The sequence below is a fragment of the Melopsittacus undulatus genome, chromosome 2, assembly GCF_012275295.1.
Source record: "Melopsittacus undulatus isolate bMelUnd1 chromosome 2, bMelUnd1.mat.Z, whole genome shotgun sequence".
Taxonomy (NCBI): Eukaryota; Metazoa; Chordata; class Aves; order Psittaciformes; family Psittaculidae; genus Melopsittacus; species Melopsittacus undulatus.
In genome coordinates, this window is record NC_047528.1 from 65,287,311 (window position 1) to 65,312,031 (window position 24,721).

The 24,721-nt window shown below is 43.5% G+C and overlaps 1 protein-coding gene across 3 annotated transcripts in view; it reads left to right on the plus strand.

The window, feature by feature from the left end:
* The first annotated feature begins 11,535 nt into the window (after positions 1-11,535).
* REV1 (REV1 DNA directed polymerase) overlaps positions 11,536-24,721 on the plus strand; it is a 59,405-nt gene continuing 46,219 nt past the window's right edge. For all 3 annotated transcript variants that reach the window (XM_034072286.1, XM_034072295.1, XM_034072306.1), the window contains exon 1: positions 11,536-11,692. The gene's annotated coding sequence lies outside the window, so the exon portion shown is untranslated. The remainder of the gene's footprint in view (positions 11,693-24,721) is intronic.

Genomic DNA, 24,721 nt, shown 5'->3' on the forward strand with positions numbered 1-24,721 from the left:
TAGGCTGATATTTCTTTTACCAGACAGATACAGTTTAGGAACCTGCACAAACTGAATCCAAATAAAATCAAACCCTGAAACACTGGGGTGTAGGGGATTCTTCCCCTAAACCAGTTTGCTGGCTTATCTGGGATTTTATTGTCCTGCCTGTTCCACTTGACAGTTCGTGTGCTGTAACTGTGCATCACTCACTTGACTGAGTTACGTGTCCCTGAAGCTGTATTCACTTTTAGGTAACTCAGTGAAGTCAGAAAGTAGCTATCTTATTTGTTTTGTGCAGCAGTTTGTGAAGTTTCTGCTCTCTGCTCAGTACCACTTCCTTAATGTTTCTAATCCCATAGGACTATGAGTATTGTCTCGTAACTGTCCTGATCATTACTGTAATTTTGAAATCTCCTTAAGGTCTCTTTGACCCCTTAGAATGAGCCTCTTAACTTCACCTCAAAACTGAATTAATCAAAACCATTAGAGTTTAGTTGCTTTATAATGCACCTTTCTCCAAACATAACCTTCCTGAGACAGTGACCCATGCTCCATGCAGTATTCCTGGAGGGGCCTAATAACCATCTTCCAGAGGACTGTATTGCCTCTTTTGTGGTGCATTATAGCTCACTATTCCACTGGTCTAGTGTCTTGTTTGCCTTTTTTATTGCAGATGTGCATTGAAGTGATGGTTTCTATGGGTTTTTTTCCACAGTAACCCCTTTCTCCCTCTGATCAGTGTGCTGGATGTAACACCCATTCCCTACATTTGCTCTTTGTTCCCAGACTAATTACTTTTCATTTTCTATACCAAGCAGCATTTGCCATCTGCTGGCTCATCAACTAAATGATCCAAATCCCTTTTGAATCCGCTTGCATTGTTCCTCATCACTTCTCTGTGCTTCCAGTTTTACTATCCAACCAGTGGAGATTTCACCCACACAGAGCTCAGCTGAGTCACAGGAGTGGAGATACAGGAATCCATACGATCTTTTCACACCCTGGGCAGAGCATCTGCCTGGATTTGCCACTTGCTGCATTCATATAGAATTTGGCAAAAATTAGGCTCACATATGCTTCAGGCTGCTTGAGATAAAGGATGGCTTGAAGCCCAGGCCCTGCACTGCAGGACAGTGGAAGGCTGCATCTTACACCAGGGATCCCAAAGATTGCGGATGGGTTGCTGCAGCTTTCAGAGACTCCATCTGGTGTGTCCACTCCAAGATACATCACATACTCCACTCCCCACCTCATAGCTCTCACCACTAGTACTGGAAAGAGAGGCACATGCCACATCTCCACCCTGTGCTGTTTGTGTGTGTGTCTGCACAGGTGTGCACATGGGGAAAGAGGAAAAGAAAAGAAGAAAATGGAAACAAAATGAGACTTCACCTATAGAGAAACCAGCACCACTGTAGCCCTGTAGACAAAAACATAATTTCCTCTTAGCCCAACAGTGTGATTTCTGAAAACCCAGCACAAAGAACTTGCTCTGAATCCCCTTAGGAAATGTGTGAAAGGACAGATGTGTGTGGCAGGAGCAGGGGTCTTGTATGGAAGGCCAGATGTGTGTGGCAGGAGCAAGGGTCAGGTGAGGACACACTCTTTTCCCAGCTCTGAGCACTAGAATAGCACGGGCTAAGCACTGATGCTTTTAAAGCAGGGTTTATGGGTAAGCCTTATGGTGTGCTGATGCATGTGCCACATGGCATTCTCTTGAAACTCTTTTCTGTCTTAGTGACAGCAAACCTGACTTGCTGGTCTACTGCCTTTGCCTTATTTTGTTTGTCATTTAAGGAAGAAATTGGTTTGGGTTACCCAGAGCAAACAATCTTTTGGAGGATCTGTTCCAGTATTCCTTTGAAAGCACTGCATGCACTCGAGGCATCATCAGTTGCCCAAGATACATTCAGGTAAGAGAAGAGCTAGACAACCTGTGCATTTTCTTGCAGATTTTATGATCCTTTATTTATGTGGAAAATGACGACAGAGTGGTCAGTTCTGAAAGTTAATATTTTGCAGCTGCTTTATGGTCCACATATAAAAAGGTCTTTTTTTTTTTGTGTTAAAGTGTGTTGACCTTTCTGAATGCCAAGTTCAGCTAGGCTTGATTTCAAACAGGCTGCATTTCAAACATCTGCTGCTCCCAGTTACAGTGGTTTTACACGGCAATTTGAGTTAGGAGCACAAAACAGATAAATTTTTAATGAGCTACACCCATCAAAGGAAATAATTTGTGCAATGCCATTCTTGGACAGCAAATCAGATTAACCTGACTATCTTGCCCTTGTGATTGTGATTGGAGATACTGCATTTTATCCCAAACTTTGCATATACTTAAAATGAGATGGGGTTCTAGATGCCCATCATTTCTGAAAAGCAATTTTTACATCTGTTTGAGCATGGAAAAATCAGCATTTGCTCCATACTACACCCATATCCCCTGTTCTGCTAGGACAGAGTGGTAGGAAGAAAGAGGTTTAGTAATTCAAGGCAGCATTCTATTACTCTTTTTTAACATGTAAGTTGGAGGAATTCATTACAGGCATGGGTGGAAAGATTTGTCATAGTCCTCCTCTTAGTCTCAGGTCTCTGAGAAGAGAATAAAGCTCCAAGCCAAATTTCACCTAGTTTCATGTCTGAAGAGTTTACATTCCCGGAGAACAGTGACAGACAATACTCAGCCTTTTTTAACAATAAAACTCTTGCAATCTGTTTCCAACCTGTTCCTCTACATTGCAGCTGTACGATTTGTACAGTGCGCAGCCTCATAGAACTGCCTGGAATTCAGGAGTATGATTTGAGCACGCATTTGTAATATTATTTGATCCACTGGAACTTCTTAAAACCTCCTCTACCACAGCATTCAGACACAGCCAGGCACCTCAGTCTTGCTTCCCCTTCTAGCAAATTTGCATCCAGTGAAAGTAAGACAGTAATCTTGCAAAATCGATGAAAGTATGGTTTTCCCTACCTCAGCATCTGAAGCAATTGAAATTCTCTCCAAGACCATTGCAGAGGCCTCTGCCTACATGCAAATGAAAAAAAACCCAAACAAAACTAACTGTATTGATCAGTCTTTTCCTCTGGCTCACAGACATCTTCCACATCTTTTCCTACCTCTATCCTCAGCATAAGCTTTCTTTCTATTATACTACTTTCTACTACTAGCCTAGTTGTGACATTCCTGCCATTTCATCCTTCTGACATGCTGTTCTCTTTTCCCTGTGTTACTATCCACATTCTACTTGTTTATCCCTTCCTTAAGCATCATGGCAATTCTGTCTTTCTCTTAAACTCCACACTGGCCTGAAACCCAGAGGAGGCCAGACTAGTTCAAGAGACTGCTTTCTTAGGAGCTGTCAGTGGGTTTTCCAACAGCCTAGAAGAGCCAAAAGATAAAGTGATCCCTACTGCCTTTAATGCACATTCTCCCATAGCTTCATTTCCCAGGTAGCCATTTTATGTGATACTTGGATTTGTAACAAAGACATTTCGTTTGCCTTATCCAATAGCTTATTTTCTTGTTAACCCTTTCTTTTCCTGTACCCTTTGCAAATAAAAAAGGTCTGATTCTGTAGCCAAGAATCCGACCTCACGTAAGAAGTCTGATGCACAGCAGAAAAGTGAGAAGAAAAGCAACTGACTTTTATAAGTAAAATTCATCTTTGTTAATATCAAACATTCCAGAACATAGACTTTTACATATGAACTAGTCACCATAGGGACTCTTTATAGTCAGTGGAGACAGGTCCGTTCAAGGCTAGCTTAGCTGTAGGTATCTAAATCAGGAGAAATCAATTCAACTTTAATTTCAGGTTCCAATTGCATATTCTGTGTCAGCATTTATTAAATCCACTGCATCCATCTCACTGATGTCAATGGCATTTCTCAGCACTCACATTCTTGGAGCTACCACAAGACTTCTCATGCAAAAATATGCCAGAGTGCAGCTTTTTCTTCCAAATTACCTCAGGATTCTTCCTGGCTCTTAACTGGAAGTTGCAAGAGAATCTCTGTAACTTGTTTTTTCTGGATATGGCAGTCAGCATTATTCAGGTACTTCAAACCCTCAGAGACAGAACAAACATATTGACTAATTTCCACCACTGAAAAGCTGAGCTCTTCCATGGGTTTGTAGAGAAAGAACCCCATCAGTAATATCTTGCCATCTGTGCAAAGAGAATATGTAAGCCTGTTTGAATGCTTCCAATGGCATCCATTAAATCCCTGATCACAATGAAAAATAAAACAGAAGTTAAATGTATGGACTTCCATATAACTGAGGTCTCAAACAATCCTGAAGAGAAGACACTTACTCCAAGCAGAAAAAGGGAAGAACTAGGGGTAACTGGCTTTGTAACAGAAAAATCCTTCCCCTGCTTTAACACAAATGCAGAGTACCTGGAGTTTACAGCAGGAAACTAATATTTCAGAGTAAAAACTCCCCTCCTGTGCAACTTGTAACTAGGCAAACAAGAGCCTGCTAAGTGCTGCAGTCAGCAGGGAGTCCATCTGCTTGGTCACTGTGAAGGGGCATCCATGTTTCTGAGTATGGAGAAACTGTAGTTAGGTGAGACACACAGATTTAGACTTCCTTTCTATTCTTGTGATCCAATACAGCTATCTAAGATTTTGTTGTTGATTTGGGTTTTTTTTTTCCCAGTTGCCTAACAGTGACTTTGTCACTTTGAATAGACCATCCTGTGCTGTAGCAAGCACTTGCTTTTGGCAAAACTTTTTAAGAACATCTGTTTCCAGTGCTCCAAACTCAGTTGGAAATGATGAAGAAACTACAATAAGAAACTCGGCAATTAAAATCAAGGACTCCATCTCAACTTCTCTTTGGAGACACAGAACTTATAATCGATAAGTGAATATTAGCTTAGGAAGACTATGAGAAGAAAAGGTCAATGGCACAAAGGCACACATTATATTATATCCATATATAGAGAGTATGTTATTACCTAACGATATCGTTGAGCACTGAGTGGTGGTTTCAGATTCACTGAGAACAGGTCTGCAGGTGGCAATCCATTCATGTATATTTGCTCTTCACAAAAACCAATTTTGCATTGAGGGAGCTGCTGAAATGGAGATGCCAGAACACTATCAGGATGATGTAGAAATCTTTGCAGATGTACAATTTTCATTTAAAATAAGTTCCACTGCAGTGTCCTACACTGCTTCAACACAAAATTATTCAAAATAAAGCTTATTTTTATGTAGTCTTCTCAGTTCCGAGGACAGATGAAGCCCTGACATATGTCTGGGGAAGGACTCTTCACCATTTAGCTGGGATCACAGAATCTGCATCAGTTAAGAGTGTTGCACCCATAAGTGGTGATGAGCAAGGGGAGAAGAGGACTGAGTGATCTTTAAACACTTTAATAAATCCACACTTTGTGCAAGATAGGCCTGATGCTTTGGTCCATTCTGGCCACTTTTGCACTGCTCCAAAACAACTACTGGGGATTAAAGTAGCTCGGTAAAATAAAGCCATTGTGCAGGCTCATGTGCTAGCATTTTTGCTCTTCTTGGTTGGGGAGATTGAAGACACAGGAAATGTATCCATTGGTAACACCTTTACCTTCAACCACCATCTTGTGGACCTTCAACCACCTTCTTGTGGACCACAGCAGTAATGTTAACAGACATATTGCTCCACCATTAGCAAAATGCCCAGAGCGACCTGTTGGCTCTGATTCTTTCTGATGACCTTCCCAGGCTTGTCTGGTTTTTGTAATTGGTTTGTTTCCCACCATCTTTCACCTAGATCTTCGTTTTTGTCTTGAGAGTGCCTTCTGTGCAAAGCACCCCACAGCCATTTCCCCTCATGCCAGGCCCAAATGTAGACTGCTGCTCTCTGAAAGTTTTGATCTTAGGTTGCTTTATCCTTTCAGAGCTGAACTTAGTAACATGCTTAGAAAAAGAAGGGGGTGAGAAGGGAAGGGAAGCCTGTTTGTGAATGTGAATTATCCTGCAGAGGTTTCCTTTTTTAATGTGATGTTTAAAAATCATGTGTGAGAGAGACAGTTATTTCTATGCCTGGATAGAAATCCTCCTTACCTTCTTTCACTCTTGAAACAGAGGGAGCAGCTCTGCTTAGCAGAAGTAATTATGATTGTAATAAAACACAATATTCCACCCCAAAAATATCTGACAGCATCCTATCTTAAGAGCTAAAGAAAACGGGGCTCATGGTTTTAAAGTTCATGTCCGCTAGCGGTATGCCTTGTGCAACGTATTAATGCCAGAACCGAACATACTGCAGATGAGGCTGTACAACAGCAGTTTCACTGGTTACCATGAAACAATAGTGCTCAGTCAGTAAACCACTGCAATAATCCTGCAGCTTTCACATGTCAATATTAGGGCATCACTACAGCAGCACTGCAGGAGCTGTGAAATGTGTCTCAGTCGTTCCTAATTACCTCTGCCCTCTCAGGGACGTGCAAAACCGCCGATGAGCACGTACTCCTTCCCTCCGGCTGCCTGACCCATGATTCACTGGCGGCGGGGGAAGGAAGGACGGGCAAAGGGCTTCCACCGGGGCAGGTTAGCGGCCACTGGTGCCTCAGCAGCGCTGAACGGCCTCAGAGGGAGGGCGGCAAGCGGGGGCTGGCCCCGGCTGGAGCGGACTCTCTGGGGCTGAGGCCCGGTCCCGCCCCGCCGTCCGCCCTCAGCTCCAGGTCGGCTGTTCGCCGTGCTCTCCACACCCGGGCCGCAGGCCGGTGCAGGAAAAGCGGCCTCGGGCGGGGCAGGCAGGGCGGGCCGCGGCCGCAATGCAGCACCGCCTCGCCAGGAGACGCCATGGCCGCCCATACTGCCCTGCAATGCCGGCGTCTCCCCGTTAGGTGCTGCTGCTGGCCGTCCGTGCGGTACCGAGGTAGCTTAGGGCAGAGCCCGAACGAGCGGCAGGTTGCTGGGCTGGGTGTGATTCGGACGTAAGTATGCACATCTGCACAAACAGGCTTGTGCGCACAAAATGTATGTAGGGGTGAGGGTGGGTACTCTGTGCCAAACTGCGGAATTAATTCCAGCGCTTAACCTAGGGGTGTGAAAGGGTCCGAAGCACCCTGAGGTGAATTCAGTGCCCTCTGTTCTCACCTCTGCACCTCCGGTATAAAAATCACCTCTGCAGTTACTGCTGAAAACGGAACTTGAAGTGGGGAGTCCCCCACCTGTCAGGAATTCAGCACAGGTGGCTCTTCCAAGAACTACAGAAAAGTAAGGATAAACCTAGTGTACGACATGGTCAGCCAGTTAGCTGTCACACTGCAGCCATTCTCAACCAGTTATTTGCCTTCCAAGGGGCACCACTGCCACACAACAAGAGCTAGCCAGCAACTGGTTCGGAGAATTAGAATGTGGCAACTGGCCACCAGCTTCACTTGATCGAGCCTGGAGTTTGGAGATGGGATGAGGGTGGTGAGCCTTCTTTTACTATATGATCAGTTGGCAATGCTTTTCCCCTTAAACATAACCACTTACAGACCAGCAAAATGGCAGGCAGTGGAACAGCCAATGTTAAGCTTTCTCCTTTCTCTGCAGAACAGCAAAACACTGGCAAGCCCCTGTGTTTGTAGGTACTATGACAGCTCAAGATAACTCTAAGAAATGCATGAGACTAGAAGAAACACACAGAAGTATCAGCATGGGGAGAGATCCTCCATCAGTGGCCTGCCTTTTCTGACAGTCAGAGACACAGAGTTGTTCTATATTTATGACAACTGCCCACAAAGGCCCACAACACGGAGCATCTCATATCACACCTGGAAATTCCTCTGTGCTGAAGTTACTGAGATTACATCAGACATAGTTTTTGTAAGTTAAAGCAGATTTTGACACACAAAGTGAGATTTGAGTCAAGTGGGAAAGTGGGATTTTCCCCCTCTACTCTGCTCTCGTGGGACCCCTGCTGGAGTACTGTGTCCAGCTCTGGGGCCCCCAACACAAGAGGGACATGGACTTGTTGGATCAAGTCTAAAGGAGGTCATGAAGACGACCAGAGGGCTGGAGAACCCCTCCTATGGAGACAGACCGAGAGAGTTGCGGTTGTTCGGCCTCGAGAAGGCTCTGGGGAGATCTTGTTGTGGCCTTTCAGTACCTAAAGAAGCCTACAAGAAATCTGGACAGGGACTTTTTACAAGGACATATACCAACAGAACAGGGGTGAATGACTTTAAGCTGAAAGAGGGGACATTTAGATAGATATTAGGAAGAAGTTCTTCACTGTGGGGGTGGTGAGGCACTGGCACAGAGAAGCTATGGCTGTCCTATCCCTGGCAGTGTTCAAGGCCATGGATGGGCTTTGAGCAACCTCATCTAGTGGAAGGTGTTCCTGCCCATGGCAGGGGGTTGGAAACATATGATCATTGAAAGTCCATTCCAACCCCAACCATTCTATGAAACCAGGATTTATAGGTAAAGGTTCCTCAGCAATTAAACTTACCTCATTGATATTCCCCAGCTAAGACCACAGTCCTACTAAGAGGAGGCCTGTACCTTCAGCACCTCTTTCCCCAGCCCCGGATTGAATTCCAAACTTGGTGAAGACAGTGAGAATGCTTTTACTGAAGCCAGCATGCTTTAAGCCAGGCTTCACTCTGTAAATATTTACTGATGAATAAGCATATGACCTGGTTCCCAGTGTGGCTACTACAACAAAAGATGTTTCTCTATCAGCTCAGGAGCCCATGGGTGCAGATGCATTGAAGATGCACAAGGGCTTTACAGCACATAAAAGATAATTTACTCCTGTTAATAGTTACCCCTTTTGCTAAACTTTCCAGTTTTTACTCTCTGTTTAACATTAATTCCCTTCCTTTTTCTATCTCTAATATTGGCCTGTTTTAACTAATTGCATGTAATCTTTGCTGAAAGTATAGCATGGCTACTTCAGGCTTTTTCACTGTTAACTCTTACCCCAGCTTTACTTCACAGAACAAAATAGTTGTCCCCACATGCTTCTCGAAATAATTGTTGGTTCCTCATATAATTCGCTTAGATGCCAGCTTCTATTTAGAAATAAAATATAATCATTGACTAACCACTTTAAAGCCGCTTTGTGCTAACCTAAATTAATCCCCATTCCACTTGTTTTTCTGCCTTTCTGCTCCACAACTGCCCCCTAGAGAAATAGTTCTGCAAGGAAAAAATAAGACACGCATCCAGTCATGCAGTACTTTCCACAGTTAGTTTCCACTAGACTGGCAAGGACTCAGATTGGTAGAGGCATTTCTCAGCAAAACTGGAAAATGCTGACCCAGAGGCATGGATATATTTTAGATAACGTAACTTTTCTGAACAATGTATTTTTCAGAACTTTTTATTTTCCCTCCAGGCAATATAATTGCTGATGAAAATTAGCCAGGATGTGGCCAACCACAACATCTCCAGAATCTGACAGGTCAAAACTTTGGTTAATGCTTCCCTCTGGCAGGGAACACCCACATTTTGGAGAGGATTTTCATTAACACTGAGTGCAAGCCAAGTATTTGGGGTTTCTTTTAAAGGTGCTAGAAGGTTTCCTATATTTCTAAACAAAATAAATAGACTGTGCCCTGCCTAAAACAGCTGACGGTCAACCCACCTAGGTAGACCTGAACTTGACATTTCCTTATCCTACCTGGTACCTTGGGCAGTATATAACTAGCTATGGGGAACAGTCTGGGCATTCACAAAGACCTTGGGTTTATCACTCAGTGCAGGGCATGAAAATACTTGAAATGTTAACAGTTTTCACAGAACAGGAGGACTGTTCAGTGCAAGTGGAGAAAAGAAGGCTCTATATAAGCACTTTTCTCAGAGAAACACGTACGGCTTCATCCCTGGAACTGAGTCCCTGTGTGTAGGCAGATGTGCTTCCAGCCTGACTGGAGTTTTGCCCAGTATTCAAAGAGAACTCACCACATATCTATCCAAGTGGACACAGTTATAGGACTGGGGATATTATTTTATTTATCAAGAAAAAAAAATGCATATAATAGAAGAAGTAACTGTAACAAACAATTTGTCTGTAAGTAGCACAATATAGCTTGGTTTCCTAAGATTTGTGTCTTATTTCCCTTACATTCTCATACTATGGTAATGACCACTTTCTTTTACAAGGACCCCCACATACCACATGCCTGCCCCTACAGCTGGTCTTTCCTTCTTCCCACCTTCCCCACACACGTCACCCCAGTGCTCTCCCATGAGCTGTAACTAGGGATGAAGAACTGGAAAAGGGTCCACACCGTGGCTGCTTTGGCACAGGAGTGTGCTGGCTGGCAAGACAGCTCAGCGAGTTAAGTTACCTTGGATTCTCATGCTACCTCACTGCTCTTCTTTCTAAGAAAACTTTTATAGCTTTGTATTGTTGAGGCTGAGATTCCTCATCAAACAGGGCTGAAATAGCCACTGGACTTCAAAGCTACCAGGGAAAAGCAGGCACTACTGTTGCACTTCCCTTGGAAGCCTGACTACTTAAAACTGCAGAATCACAGGTGAGGAGCCAGTGGGTGTTATTCCGAGTGAGGTGAACAAGCAGATTTTCCCTGTGGGAGAAACCCTTTCTAGTGCGAGGCTAGCGAATGAGGCTCAGCCCCACTTGAGCCACCAGGGCCCAGCTGGAGCAGGGGCAGCCTTGGGCCACCCTCCCTCCCCTCCCAACGTCCTCTCCGGAGAGGGACGTCTCAGGAGCGGTCTAGCTTGGCCCCTCCGGAAGGCCCAGCAGACCCACAGCTGGGCTGGGTAGGGCCCTAAGGGGTTGAACCCCGCCAGAACCCAACGCGGGCCTTCCCCCTCCCTGAGCAGCGGCAGCAGCAGGTGGAATGGGTGCGGTGGTGCCTCCCCCCATCAGAAGGCAGGTGGGCCGTGCCTGTCCCAGGGTCAGTACAACTGCTAGTTCTCTACCCCGCAGGCAGCCCGCCCGCCGCCTGCTGCGTTCAAGGGAGAGTCGGCGGCACTGCGGGCGCAGCCAGCCGTCCGGCCGATGGCTACGTGCCGCCCTCGGCACAGGGATCGGATCTGATCCGCTCCCATCCCATCCCATCCCATCCCGTGTGAAATGAGTGCAAGCACCGCCGCTGCAGCAGCAGCCGCCCCTGCACTTGCGGCGCATCCATCCAGCCGCCAGGGGGCGCCGCCAGCCCGCGCCAGCCCGCAGCCCACCCAAGCGCTGGCGGGGAAAAAGAGGCGGCAGAGGCGCGCGAAGCGGCTCGCGCCCGCCCCTCCCCGCCGTCACGTGCCTGGCGTGAGAGCTTCCCCCGGCCCCTCTCGAGCTACGGCGCCGCACGCGACTTTCCGGGTGGGGAGGGGGCGGGGCGCAAGCCGCTAGGGGGCGCCCCCACCCCTGGGGGGGGCGGGCCGGGCCGGCGGGCCTGTCCGGCGCGCGCCGTTTGTTGACCGAGCGGTGGTTGGTGGCGCGAGACCCTCTCGTGACGAGCTCGCAGGAAGGGGGGGGCGGAATAGGAGGCGGGGCTGCTGCTGCCGGGGACACCGAGAGGGGAGGAGGGGTGAGAGGAAGGAGGGAACGGAGAGAGGAGGGAGAGCGCGGCCGGGCTGAGAGCCGGGGAGGAGGAGGAAGAAGGCGGGCAGGAGGCGGTGGTTGCGTGCTTCTGTCCGCGCCGGGGGGAGCCGCGATGTGAAGCTCCCACACGGCCCGGCAGGGCAGACGACGGCGGTGGCAGCGCCCCGGGAATGTGCGTCTGGGACGCGACGAAAGGTGAGCTGCGGCTGGGGGCTGCTGCCTTCCCCCTCACGGCGCCGTGGCTCCGGCCCCTCATGGTGGCCGCCCAGCGCTCGCGAGCGCGCCTCCGCGCGCGCGTGCGGGGGGCGGCTTAAGGAAGGGGGAGGAAGAAAGGAAGGGGGGGGGGGGGGGGAGCGCGGAGTGGCGGGGCTCGCAGCCGCTGCCCTGCCTCAGCCCCTCCCTGGGCCCACGGCCTGGGCCTGTCCGCTCTCCCCGCCGCAGCTCTGCCGTCAGAGCGGGGCTCGGCGGGACCGGGTGCGGGAGGGCTCTGTGTGTGTGTGTAAGTGAAGGGAGGGGGGAGGGGTGCAGTGTGGCGCACGGGGTTATGTAACAGGCGCGGGGGCCTTGCCCGCGCGCGCGGTGCTGGTGCCGGGGAGGGGGGAGATGGAAGGGGGACGCACCCCCGGGCGCGCGCGCGTTCCCTCTGCCCCCCCCCCCGCAACTTGCGGAGGGTGTGCCAGGTGTGCGCGCGCGTGTCTGGGTCAGCCGCCCCCCGCCGCCCCCCGGCACCTGCGCGCGTGTGTCACATGGGGCCTGCGCCTCAGACACAACACGGCTCCGCGGGCAGGCAGGGAGGGATGCAGCCGGCGTTGTGCCAGCGGAGGGGTCACTGCGGGGAAAGGAGGAGGGGGGGGGAACCCGAGCCCTGGTGCAGCCTTGCCCTCTTGGGCACACCGCGCGCCGTGCCCCTGCCTGCGGTTTTCCGCCGTGTCGGTCGCAAGTTGTATTTGCTGAGCAATAGTACTGGGTGTAAGAAAGGAAGAGGAGAGCTGTGCTGGCTAACACTGAGGGACAGATGTGTTCGCTGATGCTGCTTCACCCCTTCTCTGTCTAACGTCAATGCATTTTGCTATACAGTTACCATTAACGTGACCTGTGATACCGAGTAAAAAGCCCCTAATGAGAGATGTGCGGTAATGGCAGAAATGTGTAGTAATGGCATGTTAACCTTAGCAAGGGAGAGGAAGATAATCACCGGCATGTGATTTTTTTTGGTAGAAAGTCTGTGTGTTTTATGCTGTAATATTATTTCTGATGCTTTAAAATTAGTGTCAAAGTCTTCAAAATGATAGAACAGTGAATACTCTGTTAATGCAAAATTTTCTTCATTAAAAGACGTGTGGATGTTTGTTCTGCATCTCGATTTAAAATCCGGCTCCAATATCAAATTTGTAATTCAAGGAAGCAAAAACAGGCAATGATAATTTTACAATCCAAATTCTTTATTCATTTAAATGCTATTGTTGCTGAGGCAGAGCTGTTTTAAACAGTTTGCTGATCACCATTAGTTGCAAGAGGTTATAGTTTACATTTATTCCTGGAGTAGTTGTGTCTTACTGAGGTTTATGACATTTAACATAGAAATCCAAGTCTGACAAATTTTTTGCCACCTCGTCTCCAGCGTGTAGGTACTACCCATTCCCCACCATATTGGTTTTCCATTCAGTCAGTTCCTTCCAGTGGACAATGTTTCAAATCCCTGCTAGTAAATAATCTCAAGCTGTCAGGCTGGAGGTCATTGGTAGGACAGTATTAGTAGAGGCACAGTGCAGACACCTGCCTTGTGATTCACTGATGTTTGACTACTTGCATAAAGATTGTTTTAAAAGTAAAACTTGAAGAGGAAAAATGCATTGGTGTATTTCGAGCTTGGATAGTAAACTGATACAGTGTATTTTTCTGTGTTCAGTGTATGTGTCTTCAGTATGTTATTCAGTAGTTGGCCTTTCAAACATAGTGCCAGTCTGTCTTTCTGGATGGTATGTTTGTACTATTAGTCACAGCCTGTTCTGATGCAGTGACAGTGTGTTGTAACTGAGTGCTGATTTTGGTTAGTCTTTTCTGAACCCTTCACCCAGATGTCTTCTTTTTCTAAAGAAGTTTCATGGCAAATTTTCAATCTTTACCATCCCTCTCTGACACTAGGGAGAGGGGAAAAAAAAAAGAATGATTAAAACAGAAAACATGGTTTTGGGTAGGTAGAAATAAATTACTGTGATTACACAGACCTTTTCTCTTAATAAATCAGTTGTTCAGGACAAGCAGGAAAAGAGTAACTTGTCTGACCCTGCCATGTGCTTTTACCATGCTTTCACCATTTGATAGCTACAGCTTATTTTATAAAGAATTATTATTTTTTTCATAAAGAATGAACACTTTCTATTTTAATTAAAGGTGTATATTATTGTCACTGAGATCTCTGTCAGCTCTTAGCAGCATCTTTGCCTGGTATAGGTATCACAAGGGAGCGAAATATCCAAATGTTGAAACCCTCCCTGAAGAATACAATGTAGATTAATTTAATGATAATGCTGTGTGTTTACCTAAGCATAGCAAAATGGGGAAGAACTGAAAGCAAATGAAAATGAGAGTGGCCATGGAGTTATAAAGTTGAAAGAGGGCGAATCTAACTAGGTTCAGAAAAAGCATGAGGAATTCTCAAGCAAATGTGTTCTATAGAATTCTTGTGGAAGTGTCTTAAAAGAGGAATTTGTGTGTTTCTGCTCTGTTGTGGAAACCAGGAAGCATTTTAATTGGAGGCACAACTTTTTTAGGGAGGGGGCCTCCCATATCTGTGGTCCCCCAACTTCTGTATTCCATGCGAAGTAACTGGCACTCCTAAGATAGAAGGCAAAATTAGGAAACCCTTCTTCTTGCTCAATCTTCAGTAGAAGAAAGGTGAGTGTGACAACAGCTTTAAATCCTGGGCTATGATGTTAACTTCCATTCCTGTGGCTTGTATTTTCAACACCAGCTGAAGGACTGCTGCTACTGTAGTTAGGGAATCTGTGACCATGAAATTCACTTAGGACATACTTTTAGTTTGTTATATCCATAGAAAAGATTGATGTATCTTCCATATTATTTGCTGTAAACACCTAAGCAGACCATAGCCTCTGAATTTCAGCGTTAGCTTTTGATGAAAGTAGTATTTTGTTAATTAGGGGTGGGGAATAAGTGCTTCTTTCTTCTCTCAAGGCTTCAGGTCTCCCAGCTGGTATTCTGCCTATGTAATTGTGCTGAAGCTGGTGGTTTGAAATTTAGTTGCTTGCATAAGTAAAGCTTAGCCGTATGGTGGTTTACTCTTCTGTGTTGGTTTTGCTTTCCATTCCCAGCACCCTGTAAATACTTTAACCAAATCCCAGCATAAGGGAGTTACTGGTTGTAAACTCCTCATTTGGTTTGCGTGATTTATAGAATCATAGAATAGTTAGGATTGGAAAGGACCTTAAGATCATCTAGTTCCAACCCCACTGCCATGGACAGGGACACCTCCCACTAAACCATGTCACCGAAGCCTCTGTCCAGCCCGGCCTTGAACACTGCTAAGGATGGAGCATTCACAACTTCCCTGGGCAACCTATTCCAGTGCCTCACCACCCTCACAGTAAAGAAATTATATATCCTTATATCTAACCTGAATTTCCTCTGTTTAAGTTTGAACCCATTACTCCTTGTCCTGCAGACTTCTTCAGCTTCTTGATTTATGAAATAAATAATTCTGAAACAGAAAAATATCTTTTCATATGAAAAGGCACTGCTTGGGTACCTTGCAAATTATTTAAAATGCAGGTAGATTGGTTTGAATGCCACAACATGAAAGCAGTGCTGAAGCTGTGCAGAGTAGGGTTGAGAGCTCCTCTAGGGTTTTTCCACATTGACTTGGAGAGGAGCAGTATTCTGGCAGGATCTTGGGGACTGTTGGTAGCATTTGTTTGTCCGGTTTCAGTTGTCAGTGAATATCCAAAGTGAAATAAGGTTCTGACCACCATGCTCATGACCTCATCTTTCTGAGGTGACTCAGAGTAGCTTTTAGTCCAGGGCACGATGAATCAGCGTTTTGGACGAATGGTTGTACTCCACTTAGATCATTTTGGAAACCTAGGAGCTGTTGCTGTTTTAAGGAAGTCATGAGATAGCTGATAATTTTTCAAATAGGAAAGCCCATGACTGTATCATGTAAGGTAAATAAATGATTAATGCAGTTTATCAAATAGAGTGAAAGATTTTTACCATTTTGTGCTTTTAAATGCAACTCTCAATGGAAGCAAAGAACTAAAATAGTAGTCTGTATTGAAAAGATACTACTCCTGGTCTCTGAATCTGCCTGTTCTTTCAGGAAACATTAGAGCATAGAGAAACTGGAAAGACTGGCTTTTCAGTCACTGTTTCCTAAATTTACATGCTAAAATTGCATTATTTGATTAGCAGTTCCAGGAATCCTCTTATAAAACAATTCTGGGGAGAGGTACAGATAATGACTTCTCTCTCTGATGTCTGGATGATCAGGAATTTGAAGTTTTGAGTGTTGCCTCTCCATAATGATTCCTGTAACTCCTGTGTTGATTTTTTTACCTAAGTTCTGCAAGCATCATGTTTGCCTGGGGTAGGCCATTTTTGCTCTGTGGCCTTTTTGTATCAATCTGTCTCCACTAAGCAGCAGTGTAACACTGTTGTTTCAATGTTAGAAGTACCTAAAATACCAATTTAAAAACATTTGAGGCCAAGAATGGAATTCAGATTTGAGTTTTATTCAGGGATCCTAAAGAATTAGAGCATTTTTGTTTTGTCCTAAGGACTTAGAGAAGTGTTTTCTAGAAAACACAGAAACACTGTGATCTGTCTTTCCACTTTCCTATGAATCTAGGAGGAAACTTGAGAATGTAATGGATCAGATCAAGAGATTGCCTAGGTAATAGTAAAGAAACAAACATACTGGCATACTTTGCCTTTATATTCTGAGTTCCTGTAGTTTGTTACTGTTTTTCAAAAAAAAAAAAAAGCTTTTTATTTTCCATTCATCTGTTCAAGCCATATGGACTCGTAGCATTCTTGGTGTCCTGTCAGAGAATCCACAAATAAACTAGGCAATAGATGAAAAAAATATTTAAATATTTCAATTTGTTTTGATCTCTCCACTTACTAGTTCCATCTGATTACTCCTACTCATGTTGGTCTGAGTTGATGATAAAAGTAGTATCCATGCACTAATGAAAGATGTAGAAAATTTGAGTAAGAAACTTAAAACTTCAAGGATAAGCATAGAAGCTATACTTGTGAAGATTTTACTTCAAAAACATTTTGCACCTTTGAGAGTTTCAAAGGCAAATCCAGAAAAACATTTGGGAACTTGACTGCACAGTGTCAGTTGGAATTAAGTACTGTCATTCAAAAGCTGCTATGAACAGGAAATCTGCCTATTTAAATACTGAATCTGTAGTCATCAGTACTTCTTCTGCTGGTAAAGTTACTTGAGTGTTAGGAGTTCTGCTGATGCATGTATGTAGTGCTGTCCATATGTGAGTAGGGAGAAGGTCCTCCATAGGATATGGCATCAAGTACCACCTGAGATTCTGAAAAGTGGCTGCCTTACCTCTTTTTTTTCCCTGAAAACCTGTCCCCATCAGCACCTGCTCAGGGTACTGAAGACATTGACTTGAGCATAAAGCACAACTGCCCTGGGCACTTCTGAGGAAAAAAAAAAAACCTAACCAAAACCCAGCTTGTAGAGAAGATGTGGTGTGTTCTCATTACATTAGTTAGAGCATTGGTCCAAGGTTTATTTCCATGCTGTTTTCCATTGCCATAGTGGATAATCTGGGTACCAAGCAATCAAATTGGTCAGCAGCAAAGATAAGTTTGTTGTGTATATACATGCACATGTGTGTACACACATACACATAGGTATCTACAGATATATTTATCCAAGCAAATACATAAAGTCAATCAAAAATATGTAGTGCCTGTGGCCAAGATAGCATCAGTCTGCTGGCATGAAGTCTAGGGAATCTGTGAAAGCTGATGAGGCTATATGTCAGAGGTTTTCACCAGCACAATTCTTCTGAATTTGATGTTAACACATTCAGAGCATTCAGACTCTTTGCTTTAATCACCTCATGAAAATTTTCCCTGTTACTTGTTTCCAAGCAATTATACCTCCAGTTACCCACTTCTCTACCTTCATTAAGTTTAGCTTTACAAAGATATTTCCTTTAGAAAGTTCTAAATGGTTCAGCAGCAGCAACACATTAAATGGGAGGAGGGATCATGGTTTACTTGTGCTACCTACCAGCTGCTTCACCTACACGCCACCATGGGCCTCTTGTGTAAGACAGGAGTTGTGGGACCAGATTGTCATCAGACTGAAGAGTGCACAAACTAAAAAGTTCCTAAACAAGTTCTATGGATTTATGAAGTAAAAAAATTAACATCCCATTCTTTTCAGAGAAAAGAGTAATACAGTTCTCTCTTCTCAAGTATCATGGAAAACTAAACATAGGGTCTTGAAGGAAGACTACCCAATTTGTATACTCATCTTGTTTATTGTTTAAGATCCTTAAATCCAAGAAGGAAAATTTCCTCTTGGTGATTTACAATCCACTCAGTATGTTGATATTGACTGTCCTGATTCTGCAAGCTGTGTTTCTTATCCTGATTCTACTTGATGGCTTTTATTGTGGAATCTAGGCATTTAGAATCTAGCATAAAGATTGTGAATGTTCAAAATCCTCTTGTGGTTAAAGCCTCAAAAGAATAGAAGTGCAGAAAAGAAATAATGAAGCCACTTGTCAAAGTCCACAGAAAAATGCCAGTGTATTGTGACAGTAAGAACAGTTGTATTAAAGATTTCATACTTTAAAAGGTGAATTGAGCTACATAGTTAAATATAGCAATGAAAATTCGTGAAGAAGAGCCACTCATCGCTGGGGAACTCCTCTGAAAATGCAGAAGTGTCAAAACTGAAGCTGGACTTTTCTGTGAGCATGTCCTGCTTGTGGCTGGGGTAAAGTTAATTTTTTTAGTAGCTGGTACAGTGCTGTGTTTTGGATTTAGTGTGAGAGTAATGTTGATAACACAGCAATGTTTTAGTTGTTGCTAAGTAGTGCTTACTCTAAGCCAAAGACTTTTCAGCTTCCTGTGCTCTGCCAGTGAGGAGAGGCACAGGAAGCTGGGACCACAGCCAGGACAGCTGACCCAAACTAGCTGAAGATACAGGATTCCATACCACAGAACATCATGCCCAGTATGTAAACTGGGGGGAGTTGGCTGGGAGCCACTGATCGCTGCTTGGGTCAGCATGGGCATTGTGCAGCAGGTGGTGAGCAATTGTGTTGTGCATCACTTGTGTTTATTGCGTTTTATTTCTCTGTCTCTTTTTCCATTTTATTATTGTTATATTTTACCTCAGTTATTAAACTGTTTTTAACCCACAGGTCTCACCTTTTTCTGATTCTCTTTCCCATCCCACGTGGGGCAAGGGGGTGAGTGGTTAGCTGCATGGTATTTAGTTGCTGGCTAGGGTTAAACCGTAACAGAAAAGAAGAAAAATTCAACCAAGTTAAACCACTACTTGTGACAGGCTTTAAATGGACTGTAGCTGCTACTGAGTGTTATTCCTAGAGGGGAATGAAACATTGACAGTTGGACTCAAATTGAATCTGGCTTGCTATTTTTCAGGGAACTAACCATCTTAAATTCCATGTATAAAAGCAAAAAGAGTATCTTCTTGAAAAGAGATTGCTTGAAGCTGGTGCAGTGTGTGCAGGGATGTGGTTCTTTGTACCTCATGCTTATGGTTTGTCCTGGGTTCAGCAGTAGCAGTCATCTTTCCTGGTCAGAGTAAACATTACTGAGCAACAACTAAAACCATCGGTGTTATCAGCATTGTTCCCAGGCAGAAAGTCAAAAACACAGCACTGCACCAGCTACTAAGAAGGAGAAAAATGACTGCTACTGCTGAACCCAGGTTTAAGTTGTGACAATTAAAACAGTCCTATATTTGGGACTCCCAAGTCAGTTGTGAAAAGGCCTATAAACACTTGTGGTGTAAGCCTGTGCAGCTCTCACGCATATGGTTATCTACTGTACAACTGCTTTAAGTCATTGTGATGATTTGCCAGCAAAAGAAATGTTTATTTCTTAATTGTTACTTGTATGTACAGTATTTAGTCATTGTTAAAGTAAACTGATATGAAATAAAAAACATTTTGAGTTGCAAAAAATAGTTTGGAAACTGAATTAGTTTAGCAAAGAGTTGCTGTGGTTTTTGGGAGGTGATTGAATTGAAGGTCAGGGCATCGCTTCTTTGCTGTCAAGCTCAAATGTGCTATTGTGGTTTAGATCAGGCCAGTAACGCAGCACCATGCAGTCACCTTCCCCTTATACCCCACTCAGAGCAGGATGGGGAGGATAATTGAAAGAATGTAAACCCCACGGGCTGAGACAAGAATAGATTAGTAAGTAAAATATAGTGATAATAGAAAGAATAGCAACAATAACAATTGGAAATGAGAAGACATGAAAGCTCAGAAAACACAAGTGCTACATAATACAATTACTCACCACCTGCTGACCGATACCCTGCCTGACTCAAACAGTGATCTTCATGATGTGCTGTGGTATGAAGTGCCCCTTTTTCTAGTTCAGATCAGGTGTCCTGACACTGCTCTCTCCTGGCTTCTTGTGCCCCTCCTCACTGGCAAGGCATGTGAGACTGATAAGTCTTTGATCAGGGTAAGCACTCCTTAGCAATAACTAAAACATTGGTGTGTTATCAGCATTATTCTCAGACTGAAGCCAAAACACAGCATTGCAGCAGCTACTAGGAAGAAAAATAACTTGCAGCTGAAACCAGGACATGCACAGAAGAGAGTTTTAGAATAGTCATCTACACATAAGGAGTTGGTTCGGAAGGACTCGGGTTTTTTTCCATGCTTTATGTAAATTGTATGGTATGTCACCTTTGTAGCAATTGCTTTGGATGTTCATATTTTAGAAAAATGTTATTTCTAAATTTTTTGTACAGTTTTGTGTCTCATTTGTCCAAGATTTTAATGATTGTTCTACCCTAGTTTGTATACTTAGTTTTACTCACAGGAGATGAGGGCTCTGTTGGGTGCTTCTGGGGACTAGTATTTTCCAGGTGTCCTTCAGCTAATTTTATTTAAAATATGATCAAACATTGAGCTGCAGAACAACTTGCTGGTTGACCCTGTAACATCAGGCATCAAGCGCTTGTAGTTAGGAGTGATTATCATATGGGCATATGTGGCCTAATAAGGCAAGCTCTTCCACCATGGTTTTATTTAAAAGCTCTTACCCTATGGAAAAAAAAAAAAAAACTATGCTTTGGATTTGTCTGATGCTTTTGTGAGTTAGTTTGGCTTGCTGAACTGGCAGGAAACTAACCCATAAAGTAGTGTTGATTTTCTGTTGATTTAGTGAGCTGAATTGCACATAGCACCAGTATGAACTTAGGGGTCATGGGAGTTTGGAGGTAGTGTAGATGTTAGGAAGAAGGAATAAAGTCTGTTAGGCCCGCAGAGATGGGAGAGCAGAATCATCCCTTTTGGTGGCAGTCTGCCATCAAGTTGACTCAACTGTCTTCTGAAACTTCACCCTAAGAGTTCATTTCCCACCTAGAATAAAAGGTTGTTTTGCAAAATACTAATTAGTTTGTCTTAATGTGGAACAGTAGTGTCAACTCTGAAGATTGTAAAATCACAGGGGTTTAAAAACACAGTATCTTTAAAAAAAAACTTTCAAACTTTTATGTTCTTTTGCTGGATTCTGAACCTTTCAATAGGTGGTAGAAAACAGTTTTTAGACCCTGTGGCCACAGCTCTTTTCTGGAAGACCCAGCCAAGAATAGGACTCTCTCGTGCTGAGAAATGTGTAAAGCATGTAAGACAGCTCTTTCCTCAAAGTGCTTGCAGAGTAGTGCCAAGTGGAATGGCAAGTTTGATGTGGGAGCTGGAATGTAGATGCATTAAACTCAACAGGCCACAAAATACCCACTTGATGGAAACAACTTTTAAGCCCTAGTGAGCTGGGATGGATTCAATCTACAGTTCAAGCAAAAGATTCTGATGCTCATTAGCAGTGGCCCAAGATATCCATACTTCCGTTAGAAGTTACACCAGAAGAATAAGGTTTGTGGTGTTTGAGTATGTTAATTAAATCAAGGTGTTTTGTGTTAGAGGACATTGACCGCATGTTCAGTTTGACCAGAAATGCAAAATAACTGTTACAGTGTGTTATACTTCCACTCACCTTTCAGCTACCTGAAACTGGATTATCTGGATTAGATGTGACTTCTGCCGTGTCTTTAGACACAAATTTGGGAGAATTATTTGTTGAGTCACAGTGCAGCCTCATTTTAGTTTTGGGAATCGTTCATATGCTTTCCTGTAGTGCAGAGCCATAATGTATGTGTTCTGCCAGGTTAAAGTTGGCTACTTGAAGATGCAACAGAAGTGTCTTTATACGATATACCTAGAAAAGGGAATCTAAGGACTATGGCAGAGACAACTCAGGTTTGGGCAGGATTAGTACTGACCTGGAATTAAAACGTCCATCAGGATCCGTGTTCACTTCTTACAGGGTCATTGAGATCCGTATTCTGTGCTCCCAAGCATTTTTCCCCACAGATACCTATGGGTTTGGTCTGGGTTTGTCTGTTACTTGTGTTATCCCACCTCCCCAAGATAACAGAAAGCCACTTGTCATATAACAGCACCATCCTGAATTTAAAGTATTTTAAAGAAGTAACTTTCCTTCATCAGGCTGTGTGTGTACTACAGATGAGTTTAAAACAAGCAACATCAAATTTGTGTATCAACATTCTGTGTTTTGCAATCTAAAATCTTCAGTTGCTGTGCAACTCTTCTGTCCACATAGACATGTTTATAGAATTCATAAAATGTAGATTTAACATTTCATTCCATTACCTGGTCTGTAGGCTTTGATTAACAGTCTTTAATAATAGGATTAAGTGGTGATGGATTGGGAAGCAAAATGCCAGGCCTGTGAAGCAGTCCACAAACAGATTTTACATACCTTTTCCTACTGGGTTGTATTAAATATTCCTAAAATGCCAGTCATGTACAAAGCATCAAAACTCTTAGTTTCTCTTCTAGCTTCAGTTTTTAAAAGGGTGGCCCAATAGCAATTTGGATTTTAGTTGAAGAACCCTATTTTGTAAAATGGTAATATTTTACTACATATATGTGGCCTAGGAAGAGATGCAGACCCAAAATATGTCAATTTTGGTCACAAGTGTTCTTAAGTTGCCTTTTTTTTCTTTTGAAAGGTTGTTTCTCTTGTGCTGAAAACTTGGATTATATTCCTAGGAATACTGTTTTTACCTTTACAGGCTTTTGTGCAGTTTCAGAGCTTGTTGGGATTTTTTTTAAAATTTTTTTTTTAATTGCTGAGGATTTGTGTTCACAGGTCCAGAATATGAGCATTTCAATTTTATTTTAAAAGTTTTTCTCTGGTCTAAGTGTAATTTTGTAGTTTGTCTTTGAAGCTGTAAGAGGTACCTGAATACTAGTGGCTATGATGGTTTACTTTCACTCTTGAATTTGTGAAAACAGGGAAGACTGTTCTGAAAGAAGTTAGATACTATAATCACAAGAAAGATTAACTCTTGTGTAAAATTGGCCAGCTTGTGGTGGGTGTGTAAGTCCCTTGTCTTGATTGCACTCCCTCCCGTCCACACCTCACTTCAGGTGTTCCTTACGAAGTATTTCTCTTACTCATCCCTTCGTCGTGATTCCTGTAGATGCACCGTGGTATCATCCTTAGATTTCTTATTTCATGAACCATTGAGCATGTTTCAGATCTTGCTTGAATCCTGCGCAAGATGTCTCTCATGCTCATTTGTTCGTTAGGTTTCAGCAAGGCAGTTGTAGAGGTTATCTTCATTCTCCAGGAAAAATTTGCATTGTAAACACAAGTCTTCAGCAGTGGGAATTCTCCTTAGTCCAGAAACTTTGGTTCACTATTCAGTTCCTGGAACTACAGAAGGAGAAAATAATCTTCCAGGTCTTCATATCAGCATGAAGAAAATAATCCACAACTCTCCAGAATTGAGACAAGGGCATCTACTAGCCACTGGGTACCATGTTCATAACTTATGTGTTTGGAATGTAAGTGGACTGGCTGAGTCAAAAATCACTTCTGCCAAGGAAATGGCAAATCATTATCAGATGTTTTAAGTAGGCATTACTGCCTTACTTCTCTAGTTTCACAGGCTCTAGGAAGATAACTTTTGAAAAGATATGATACACACTAACCTAAAATTGTTTTGCTGTTCTAATTTCTAGTTTTAATCAATCTAGACACACACCCATGATTCTGATTTTGGTTGGCCCCATTGTTTGTGGTGTTCTGATCTAATGGCTTTCAGACTACAGGTCTTTCTTCGTCACCTCCCAGTGTCCTGAATAGAAGCTAAATATTTTTCAGGGTTTCAAAAGAAAATTAGCCTCATCAAAGCAGTTTTTCAATTTATCAGGCATTAGTTTAAGCAAGATGTTGACTGTATGGGGGTCAGTGTAACTGCCTATCAAGTCCTGTCTTCTCAAGAACTTGATGATTGCAGTAAAGAACATCTTTGTTAGACTGATGTTGTGATGACTTAGTGTGCATTTCATGTGTTCTTGAAGGTTGTTTGTTTTGGGGTTTGGTTGTTGGTTTGGTTTTTTTTTTTCAGCGTAAGAATTTATTTTTGTATGAGATTTTCTTTGTGATAGATTTAAAATCATAAAAAAGCCCACAGTGGAAGGGACCTCAAAACACTGTCTAGTCCAGCTTTTCATGGGTAGGGAAGCCTAGATGAGATTAGCAACTTGTCCAGTTGCAGCTTGAAAACCTACAGTGATGAGGGCTGTACCATGTCCCTAGGAGGTTGTTCCAGTGATTGATCTCACTGTAAAAAACTTCTTTCCTATCTCAAGATGAAACCTCTCCTTCTGCAACTTGTGCCCATTGTGTCTAATCCTCTCCATGTCACTCCTAGTAAAGAGTTTCTGTACTTTTTGTAGCTACCCTTTAAGACTTTGTCATCCTTTATTACGAAGGAGAAAGGGTAATGAATAGTTAAAATTATGGTGTTTCTTATGAGTTCATACACCAATACCTATAGTATCTAAAAACACTAGATTACATTTTCATGAATGTTGGGGTTTTTTTCTTGAACTTGTTTTGTTTCCTCCAAGA